Source organism: Cricetulus griseus (assembly GCF_003668045.3).
Source record: "Cricetulus griseus strain 17A/GY chromosome 1 unlocalized genomic scaffold, alternate assembly CriGri-PICRH-1.0 chr1_0, whole genome shotgun sequence".
NCBI lineage: Eukaryota > Metazoa > Chordata > Mammalia > Rodentia > Cricetidae > Cricetulus > Cricetulus griseus.
In genome coordinates this window covers 59,469,520-59,479,626 of record NW_023276806.1, presented here as the reverse complement: position 1 = coordinate 59,479,626, position 10,107 = coordinate 59,469,520, and the positions used below count along the sequence as shown (strand labels likewise).

Genomic DNA, 10,107 nt, shown 5'->3' with positions numbered 1-10,107 from the left:
ATTACCTCACTTACCGATGGGATGATGTTCAAAGGCCTGGCTTAGGATGTGCTGCATCATTAGGGTTTTCTTCTCAGCCACCTTGCCATGCTGCAGATGGCTGTGCTCTTGCCTGATGCCGAGTAAGGCAGAGCTTGCTTCCTGCTGACAGGCAGCTCCCAGGTGAAAGAGCAGGATCCGGACTGAGCTTCGCTTGCCTCGTGTTCTTGTGGGTCACAGCTACTGTTGTTTCATGGGCCCCCTCTTCTATAAAGTTATACAAATTAGGTGGATGTTGTTAATTCTATATTTAAAACATTTTCTTTGATTTAGAAGGATCTTTTCTACAGATTTTTAAATAAATTACAACATTTTCTGTGCACTTTATAAAGCATCTGGGACTCTAGCACTGTGCCTAATGGCTAAATTGTCCCTGGTGTTCAGTCTTGTTCCCAGCATTCCCAACTAGATAATCACCTCCTCCTGTCCTGGGAAGCATGGAGTGACCTCACAGATGGAAGGAGGTGTTGCCCCAGATGGAAATATGAGTTCAAGGGACAGGATACTCCCCGTTCTCCACAAAAGTAAAGTTCTAGAAAGAATTGTGTGATAATAGCCTGGATGGAATAAAACGCCAAGGTGAGCTAATTACAACCCAAAGCAAGAGGGAAATCAACTCAAAATTGAAGAGCAAGCCCCATGCTGAACGAACGCCCAGAAGCAATTCCTTGAGGTCCTGATATTTCAACTCTGTCTTACAGGGTAAAAGATTTTTCCTAGACAAGGATTTGATCAAGGTAGAACAGGGTAGAATGCAAGGGTCATTTCAGACTCCTGGAAATACATAAGGCATTCTGGGAGTGAAGGAATTCAAAACCATCCACCTGTCCCCACCAACAGTGGTTTACTCCCTGATCTGTTGGCCTTTCGAATCAATGGCGGAAGGGAAGAAGTCTTCATTTGTTCAGTGTACACTCTTCGCTGGGTGCTTTATAGACATCAATTACTCTTTCCTCCAGTAATTAGAAGTGGATATTGTCAGCTCTACCTCTTCTAGACAAAGAAGTTGAGACCTTGAAATTCTCAGTGCTTTGCCTGAGTTTACAGAACCTCGTGGTATCAACAGAGGCCAGAAGCCAGAAACCAGGCTCCCAACTGCCTTCCCAGAGCCCCGTTCACGCCTTCCCCGGAGACTTCAAAGGGCTGTTCTGAGAGCTATACAAAAAGGAATTCTTACAATTATATTTTAGGAAGAATGTTTTTCCAGAGATTCATTTCTGGCATTCCATTGTCCAGACTCTCAGGCTCCAGGACACTTTTCCGTTCCTCACCTGCTCATTGTCTGTTGAGAGCCTTCATCTGTTGGCAATGCCCTTTCCTGACCTCTTAGGCAGCATCAAGATTTCTGCTGTCTTGGGGACTCTGCTTATCACTCCCCAACAGGGGCCGTTCTGGGCTCCCAGCTCTGACAGGGCTCTGTATGCTTGCCTTGAGACCAAGCTGGGCTTGTAGGAATGACAGACAAGTGCCCAACGTGTAATAAGCACTTGAACAGGGCTTAACATCTCATGTCCACTATTTTATCTGCTCAACTCTCCTCAGACACAGGCATCATTAAAACTACAGACAAGAACTCTGTGACTCAGAAATGTCAAGTAATTTTCAGAAAATGACATAGGTCTCATTGGCAGTCCGAGGCAGGATTCAGTTCCCAATCTGACTACAAACTCACCCTGAACCATGATGGTTCCTAATAGAGTCTCCAGCTTCCTTCCCATCAGGTACCACTTGGGAGAAATGACCTTTCTACTTTTGTTTAATTACTTGCAGTCTCTCAAACTATTTTTAGTATTTGCGTTCTCTGTTGTTCTGCAAGAAATGCCCTTCTTTTAGGAAAAGAAAAGAAAGTCTCAGTATGGTATGAAACTCCAGTTTATACAGCTTTCAGACTTGGGATCCTTGTACGCTGGCTTCTCAAGAGCAGGATGACAGGTGTGTGCTGCCATGCTTGGCTTCAAGTCATTTTTGCAGGCATTTTTGTCCTCTTTCATCTAGCTTCATCCAGTCTTCATCCAGTCTCTTTCTTCCCCTCTCCCTCCTCCCCTCTCCTCCTCCCCCTCCGTGGCTGCTGAAAACTTGAATGTATAATACTTGGCTGAGAAGCATGACCACCCCCCCCACCAAGTAGACCAAGTCTTGAAGGAACATCCATGGACTCTTCAGTATTCCTTCATCCAGCATGTCACCTGTGAGACTCCAGAGCTTTGCCTTGAATTCCAGCTCTGTGGATAGACAGTGTGGGTGAGTTTTGGGCAGGTGCTTCAACCTCTCCGCTTCTTTGTGTTAATTCTCTCAGTATCAGCCTTGTAGGGTTGCTTCACGACTAAAACACATGCTCACAGCACTTAAACCGTGCTGGTGGAGAATACACATGCCGTAAATATCAGTGAGTTTTATTGCCACTCTTTCCCAGGACTGGGCCAAGGGAATGTTCTCCCCCTGGAATTTGGATCTTGAGCGGAGTGCCTAGAAGACAGGAGTCCATCTGAGCTGATTTATAGGGCCCTTGAGAAATGGTCCATTGGTTTCTGCTCACTGATGCAGGGCAGTCCTTCTTCCTGTCCTTTCTGAATCTGGAGTTTCGGCTAATTTTTCAAAATCTGTACCCCACTTTCTGCAAACTTCACCTTCTTCCTGCCCACCCACCACTCTCTCATCTTTCTTTTTCTTTTTCAGTAGTCATCGTTGGTTTCTGACACTTGCTACCAAGGAGCATTTACTAAGTCAATGCCCCCTGAGAGTGGCCCCTCAGCCTCTTTTTGTGAATTGATAGACTCTGGTTCCCAGAAAGTACTTCCTCCTATCAGGCCCAGATATCTACACAGGGCCCTGTGACTGGAATGTTTGGGTGTGGCACCTGGCTCCATCATTTACTTGCCTTGTGCCTGAGACAAGCTTGTTAGCCACGGTGTCTCAGTTTCCCCTGCTGTCAGACACGATGGTAATAGTAACTGCTTCATGGGAGCTGTAGGAGACTGAATGCTACACTCCTGTTGGGGCACTCTGAATGGAGCTGGAGAAGAGCGGGTGTCAGATATCTCCTTTCTGCTCACTCCGATCCGGGTACCATCCTTTGCAGCAGTTCACAACAAATCAAATTAGCCTTTTAAAAACCAAGTTCATGCCATTCCTTCAGGGTGTCCCCTCTGTGTGCTCTGCTTCTCCTCCCTCCACCCACAGACCTGTCGGGCCAAGCTCTTTCTAGTCTCCATTGACCAAACTGGAAAGATCTAAGTTTTCAAAAGCATCATCTTCCTGCCTCATTTTACCCATGTTAAAACCCCAGCATGTTTTTAAGGCTTTGTCTTAAAGTATACCCACTTCCTCCCTGTTGCTAGAAGGTCTATGGGAGACCCCAGACACTACCTATCAGAGAGTGAAGACTGGAGTCAGGAAGCACCTGAAGGTATAGAGACACCCTAAAACAGTACCCTGCCCCCAGCCCCACCCCGACCAGTTGAACAGCTGACAAGTTACTTTCTGCTCTTTGCTTATCCTTTCCCAGACATGGTGTGTGGCTCTGTGCTGGGCTGTTTCTGGTTGTTGGCATGCCATTAACAAGCCTGTGTTGTCCCCAAGGTGTGAGAACAGCAGCCTGGTGGACAATAACCTCACTTACTTGGCACCTGGTAGTTAGAACACATCAATTAATTCTAGCAATGTAACAGAACTGTCACAGTCAGAAGGGTACTGTTCTTATAAATGAGGCATTAAAAGTTGGAGCTAAGGAACTTTCCCAAAGTCACACAGGCACCCAATGACCCAACTTGCATTTCAGTCCCCGGTTCTTAGTTATATGCTTTGTTCCGAAGGCTCAGGGGCTTCAACACTGTTTTTGAAGTGGCCCCCTTTACAACAGTCACTGACACCGCAAGGACCTATAGACCTTCTATTCATAAGCTGGGGAACTTTGGATGTAGCGTCACAGCTTAATAGTTGATAAGGCCTCAGGTTTGTCCTGGTGAGAAAGAGAATGAACGGGAGAGGCAGGAGAGCCCTGCCTCAGGGCAAGTCAAGTTGCATCATTTATCTGTCTTCCAGGGGAGCTTCCAACCAAAGGCCTTTCTCTTAGGACTTTTTGTCTTAACTACGTTTCTATTGCCGTGATATAACATCATAGCCAAGATAAACTTAGGGAGGAAAGGGTTGATTTGACTTACATGTCCTGGTCACAGTTCATCATGAAGGGAAGTCAGAGAAGAACTCTAGGAAGGAACCTGGAGGCAGGAATCAAAGCAGAGGCCACGGAGGATGCTGTTGACTGACCTGTTCCCATGGCTTGCTCATCCTGTTTTCTTATACAAGCCCAGGGGTGGCACCATCCAATGGGCTGGGCCCTCCCGTTATCAATAATTAATCAATAAAATGCTCCCAAAGACTTGTCTACAGGCCAGTCTTACGGAGGCAATTCCTTAATTGGCATTCCCTCTTCTCAAAGACCTCTAGCTTGTGTCAAGTTGATAAAACAAACCAACCAACAAAAAACGAACCAGAACATCTTTCAAGAGATTGCAAGAATGGACTGGAGAGATGGCTCATCGGTTAAGAACACTGGCTACCCTTCCAAAGATCCTGAGTTCGATTCCCAGCAACCTCATGGTAGCTCACAACCATCCATAATGAGATCTGATGCCCTCGTCTTCTGGCGTGTGGGCTTTATGTGCAGACAGAGCACCATATACATAAAGAGATTGTAAGAAAAACAAACTTTTGATTTTGCCATTAGTGAGGCATGCAACTGGTGGACAGCAGCCATCATGGGGTGTAACTGTGGGAGAGTAAGCAGTGTGCGCCGAGTCAGGCTTTGTGTGCTTGGGACCTAGAGCCTGGAAAAAATGTATACTACCATGGTGACTTTTCGGACTCTGAGCAGCTTGTGCACTGTTGGAGATTATCAGTGGAGGAAATAAAAGCACTGGATTCATCTAGGTGGTGAAGGACTTCGACGGTACCCATAGGAAGTGTTAAAGCACCAACCAGGAGCTGGAGAAATTCAAAGATCAGCTGATGACGGCAGAGTTGGGTGGGGCGCTCTGGCTGTTAAACTGAAGCAGTCATGTGATCAAGTGGATGTAGAGACCAAACAGAGACAGCCAGCAGGGGCTGGGTGCAAAGCTGGGACCACAGGTTCAGCTGATTGGAGACACACTCATGTGTGGCAGGGAACAAAATTTAGCTCTGCCCTTTCTCAGCTGAGGCCAAGCATCCAGTGGCAACTCTGGGAACGATAGGCTGTCAACCATTGATGAATCTAGTTTCATTTTATCAGACACCAGCTTTGACAAGACTGATGCGTCACCGGACTTGGTGACAAATTTCAAAATGAAGAAATGAGAAGAGACACTCCAACAACTGACAACAACTGACAGTTCACTGATGGCCCTCTGGGGCCTGTAAACAAACAGGCACAAACAAACAAAACCTGTTCCATTTGCTCTGTGGTAGATCAGGCACATGACTCAATAGTTGCAAAAGCTACAGTGGCTGTTCCCAGTGATGATGGGCCCATGGAAGCTGTGTCGACTATTGGGTCATTGCCATCTTGGACCAGGAGTGAGAGGAAATTGGGGCCTTCACAGCCTGTAAACAGTGACTCCACTCTGAACAGCAGGGCACTGGAGGCCAAAACTGAGACAGACAATTCAGGCACACCTCGAAATAATGGAGGAATGTGCTCGTATACCTTTGTCTCAAAGGCAGTTATTGAGCCCGACTCCTGTGTTGTATGTGGAAGGCAGATAAAGTTTGACAAGCTGTCTCTAACATGTCGATTGTCGTTTGGTCTTTCAAGAAGGTTGGGCTATGTCATCTTCCCTGCATTTCTCCCCTGCTGGGAACAAGAGTAGAGGGGAACTGTTGGTGGCTTTTGTGTCCCAAAGCAAACAGGTGTGTTTCCTGCAGTCAGTAAATACTGGGGACACTTGGCAGAAACAGCTTTACTTGAGGTATGACGCAGGGGGACATTTGCCTTGCTGTCCTAAGTTGGTGGCAAACTTGCTTTTGTTCCCAAATCTTGGAGTGCACTTGGAAAGGTTGTACAAGCTCTGTGACAGGGAGCTTACAAGTTGGAATTCATGGGCCCCAGTAAGCTCACTTCAGCTAGTATCTCTGATGTTGAGTTTCTGTTGACATACTGGGTGTAGATGTTCTCTTTTTCCACCGTTGTGAACTGATTCCAGGGGCTGGGAAAGCAGGTGCTCCACCACTTTGAGTTGACAATTGATGTCCTGGAACATTGTCACTGGGTCTGGATTAGGCACAGCATGGGCAACTATTATAGAGCCAAAGACTTGAACTGGATTGGCAATATCTACCTTAGTGTTCAGATTCTGAGGCACTCCCTGCAAGTGAATCACGAGGAAGGCTAGTGTGCCCCTGTTGGCCTGGGAAAGTTCACTGACAACCTGGTTCATGACCACTACACTGCTGTCTTCATCTGTTCTTTCTGCTGCCTCCATGAAGGCTTTTCTAATCAAAGGGTCAGAAGGGGTTCTTTGAGGTTTTGAGGGAAGTCTTTCAGGAGGCTACAGATGACATGGATATCATCCCCTTTGCTGAGGAGGGTACAGTTTTCACTTTGAGGAATTTCTCTTTCAGTTCTTTTACTGTCTGGTCACAGCATAGGATCCTGCATAAGTCTGCCTCAGTCAGATCTCTCGGGCCATCTCATTCACACAGATGACAATAGTAACAGGGATCATTGGGAATGTCTGGGACACAAAATCCACCAACATTCCCCCTCCAAACTTTGTTTTTAATAACTTATTTATTTTATTTTATATATATTGGTGCTTTGCCTGCAAGTATGTATGTGGGAATCAGGTCCCCTAGAACAGAGTTACAGACAGCTGTGAGCTACCGTTTGGGTGCTGGGAATTGAACCTTGGTCCTCTGGAAGAGCAGCCAGTACTTTAAACTGCTGAGCTGTCTCTCCAGCCCCCTCCCTCTCCAATTGTGATGAGTTACCACCATGGGAGAAATGCAGGGAAGAGGACATTGGTTCAGACCTTCTTGAAAGACCAAATGACAATCTCAACTCTTTAGAGACATCTTGCCAAACTTTATCCACCTTCCACATGGAACACAAGAATCAGGCTGTCCAAGTAGGGAGAAATGGGCTAACCAGCCCCAAGCTCTAGCAGTGGAGCTGAAGTGAGGGTGTACTGGGGTGATACCGGATAGGCCATCTGGGAACTTATCCTGGGGATCCCTAGAGAGTTCAGGAAGGTCCTGTCTCAACCTCTTATTGGGCTCCCTAATGCCTACAAAGATGCTTTTGGCTCACAAAGCTCTTAACAATCTGTCCCCAATTCTCCCTCCTTTGTGAGCCATGCTCCCACATACCTATTGGTCCATCTGTACAGAAATACTCTCTGGTCTTCAGGCTTTTGCTCGTGCTGTCCCGTAGAACTTAGCTGTTGCTCCCCTCTTTCTGCCCAGATAGCTTCTACTCGTTCTTCAAGGCACACCACAATGCCATCTTCTCTGCCTGCCTGCCCTGGCACCTCCTGACTTGTTTCTTCCTCAGTTCCTACAGATGCTGATCTTGCCTTACTACACTAATTATCGCACTGCCATGCTGTTTGTTTTGAGGTTAAGTGCACCTACATTGAAACCAGACTGCCTGGATCAATTCCCAGCTATACCACTGACCAGCTGTGTGCCCTTGGACAAGGTTTCCATTCTCAGTTTTCTCCTGTGTAAAATAGGACTATGAATATCTACCCCACAAGGTTTTGAAAGTATGAAATGGACTAGTGTATGTCAAGTACTTAGGCTACTGTCCAGCACATAACCATTATTATTATATCATTATCTGTTTGCCATTAACATTTGTGGTCTTTACCCGATTGTGTCCATCTGCACATCAACCAACCACTATGGTTGGGCTGATTGTAATCCACAGTCAATAAGCTGGATCTGACGGTGAATGGGGTTCCCACAGCCCCTTGTGCATGGATTGGGTGAACAGATGCAGACAGATGGTTTTTGATTTCCAGTCCATGTTCCCCCAAGCTCCCAGCTCCGCACTGATGTCTGAACAGTCCCTGGCAGCATGAACTGTTCAGTCCTCACAATCCAGACAAAAGATATGACAGTGCTCTTGTAAACATCTTGGTGATTTAAACCAAGACAGATTTTCTTGTTCTAACTAGTTATCTAGCTAGTCTTATGGGATGCTCACTGGTGATATAACTTATTGTCTCTCAGAGAAATCTAAGCAGAGTGCTGAAGACACCTCTAGGCTTAGGGTTTCTAGTTCAAATGCCACGTCCAAGTCAGCAGTATACCTACTTCTCAGAACAATACCAAATTCAGTGGGCATTTAACACGAAGGACTGGCTAGACAAATCAATATGTAAGGCAACAGATCAACAAACTAGGTGGGCCTAATGGCACAGGCCTTAATTCTGGCTACTTAGGAGGCTGAGTCCGGAGGATCACAAGCCTGAGGCCTGCCTGAGCTACGAAATAAGTTCAAGGTCAGATTGGGCAGTTTAAGGAAATCCCATCTCAAACTAGAGTTTTTTTTTTAAAAAAAAAAAGAGTCTGGAGCATAGTAGAGTTCAGTGTTTGGAGGTAGAGCACTTACTTGCCTGGCATGTGGAAGTCCCTGGATTCAACCCTTGGTACCCAAACAAGTAAACAACAGATCAGCTATGTGCCCTCAGACAAGGTTTTCTGCCTGGGCTACAAAACAAGTTCAAAGACCAGATTGGGCAACTTATTGAAAGTTAAGTGGGCCACGCATTACCATTAGCTTGAACACACCCTGTGTTCACCACAGGGTGATAGTCAGAGGGGTTGGCGGACTCCACCCAAATTTTCTTTACCACTGACACATGGCTGGCTGCAGATCTTGGCTCATTTGTGTCCTCCTCCTCCTCTTCCTCCTCTGTGTGTCCTCATGGACTTAATCCTGTGCCTGAACTTAATCCTGTGCAGTACCCTGAAAACATCTTTGGTGTGTCCCCAGAACAAGAGCAGTTGGGTACCTAAGACGAACCTGGACTTTTTCCAAGAGTTAGCTTGGCTACGAGACACCTGATAACTATGAATGATGTAGCATTCAGAAGTATCCAATACTCATCAATCCCAAGACTTAGAATTTACTCACCTGGTGTGTCCTAAAGACTCCCGCCATATTGGCAGCATCACAAACTCCCTTTTACCAAGATGGAAACTAGAGGCCACAGAGTGACTCTCAAGTTCCCTTGACTACGTGTCAATTAGACCCTGAACCCTAGTCTCCCCAGGTCTCTCCTGATTCTTGCATTGCCTCCCGGCCTCTCACTGCCCCACCAACTATGGTCTCTCACACATAGCCTTGTCATCATGTGAAGAACTGGTGCTTTAGCTCCAGGGTATTGTAGGAATTCACAGAAACCTGGGCAGAACTGGAGGCATGTGGCACAGTGGTAGCTGTTCTGGGCAGGAGCCTCAGTGGCAATGCAAGCTTCGCAAACCGTTAGCTCTTCAGGATTTAAACTTCCACCTCTGCTCACCCATAGGCACCCCCCCCCTCAGACTCATGAAATCCTTTCCCAGGGTCTGCCAAGGCCACTCTTATCTCTTGCAGAAGTTCGCCTCTCACCCTGCCTACTTCCTTTTTCGTCTTGTATGTGTGATGGGGAAGGGGTTTGTTGAATGGGGGAAGCTAATATTTTTGTTTTGTTTTGAATGGTTTTGTTCAGAATCTCTGCTTTTTCCCACAAGCTGTTGGCAGGGTTTTAAAGGAGGGCTTAGAGCCTATGGAGTAACTTACTTGGGACAGAGGGAGAAGCTTTATAGTAGAAAATCTGAGGTCACTGCTTGTCTCCAAAACTGTTTAGTTTGCTAACTAAAAACTGTAATATTTTTAAAGGCCATTGAATGAATTTTGATAAATCTTCAGACATAAAACCGTGTCACCCAAGGGCCTAGCAAAGGGTGGATGTGATGTATCTCCTGCGTTCATCTTTGCATGCTAGCTTTCAAGATTCTACTGCAGTGGTAACATTCTTGCAGACAGAAAAGGCACAAACATGTTACACTGTCTTTGGATGCTATCTCCTCTGGGTACACCCA

At 46.3% G+C, this 10,107-nt stretch overlaps 1 pseudogene; it reads right to left on the bottom strand.

Moving 5' to 3' along the window:
- Window positions 1-5,975: 5,975 nt before the first annotated feature.
- Window positions 5,976-9,184, bottom strand: LOC100772522 (annotated as a pseudogene).
- Window positions 9,185-10,107: the final 923 nt, after the last annotated feature.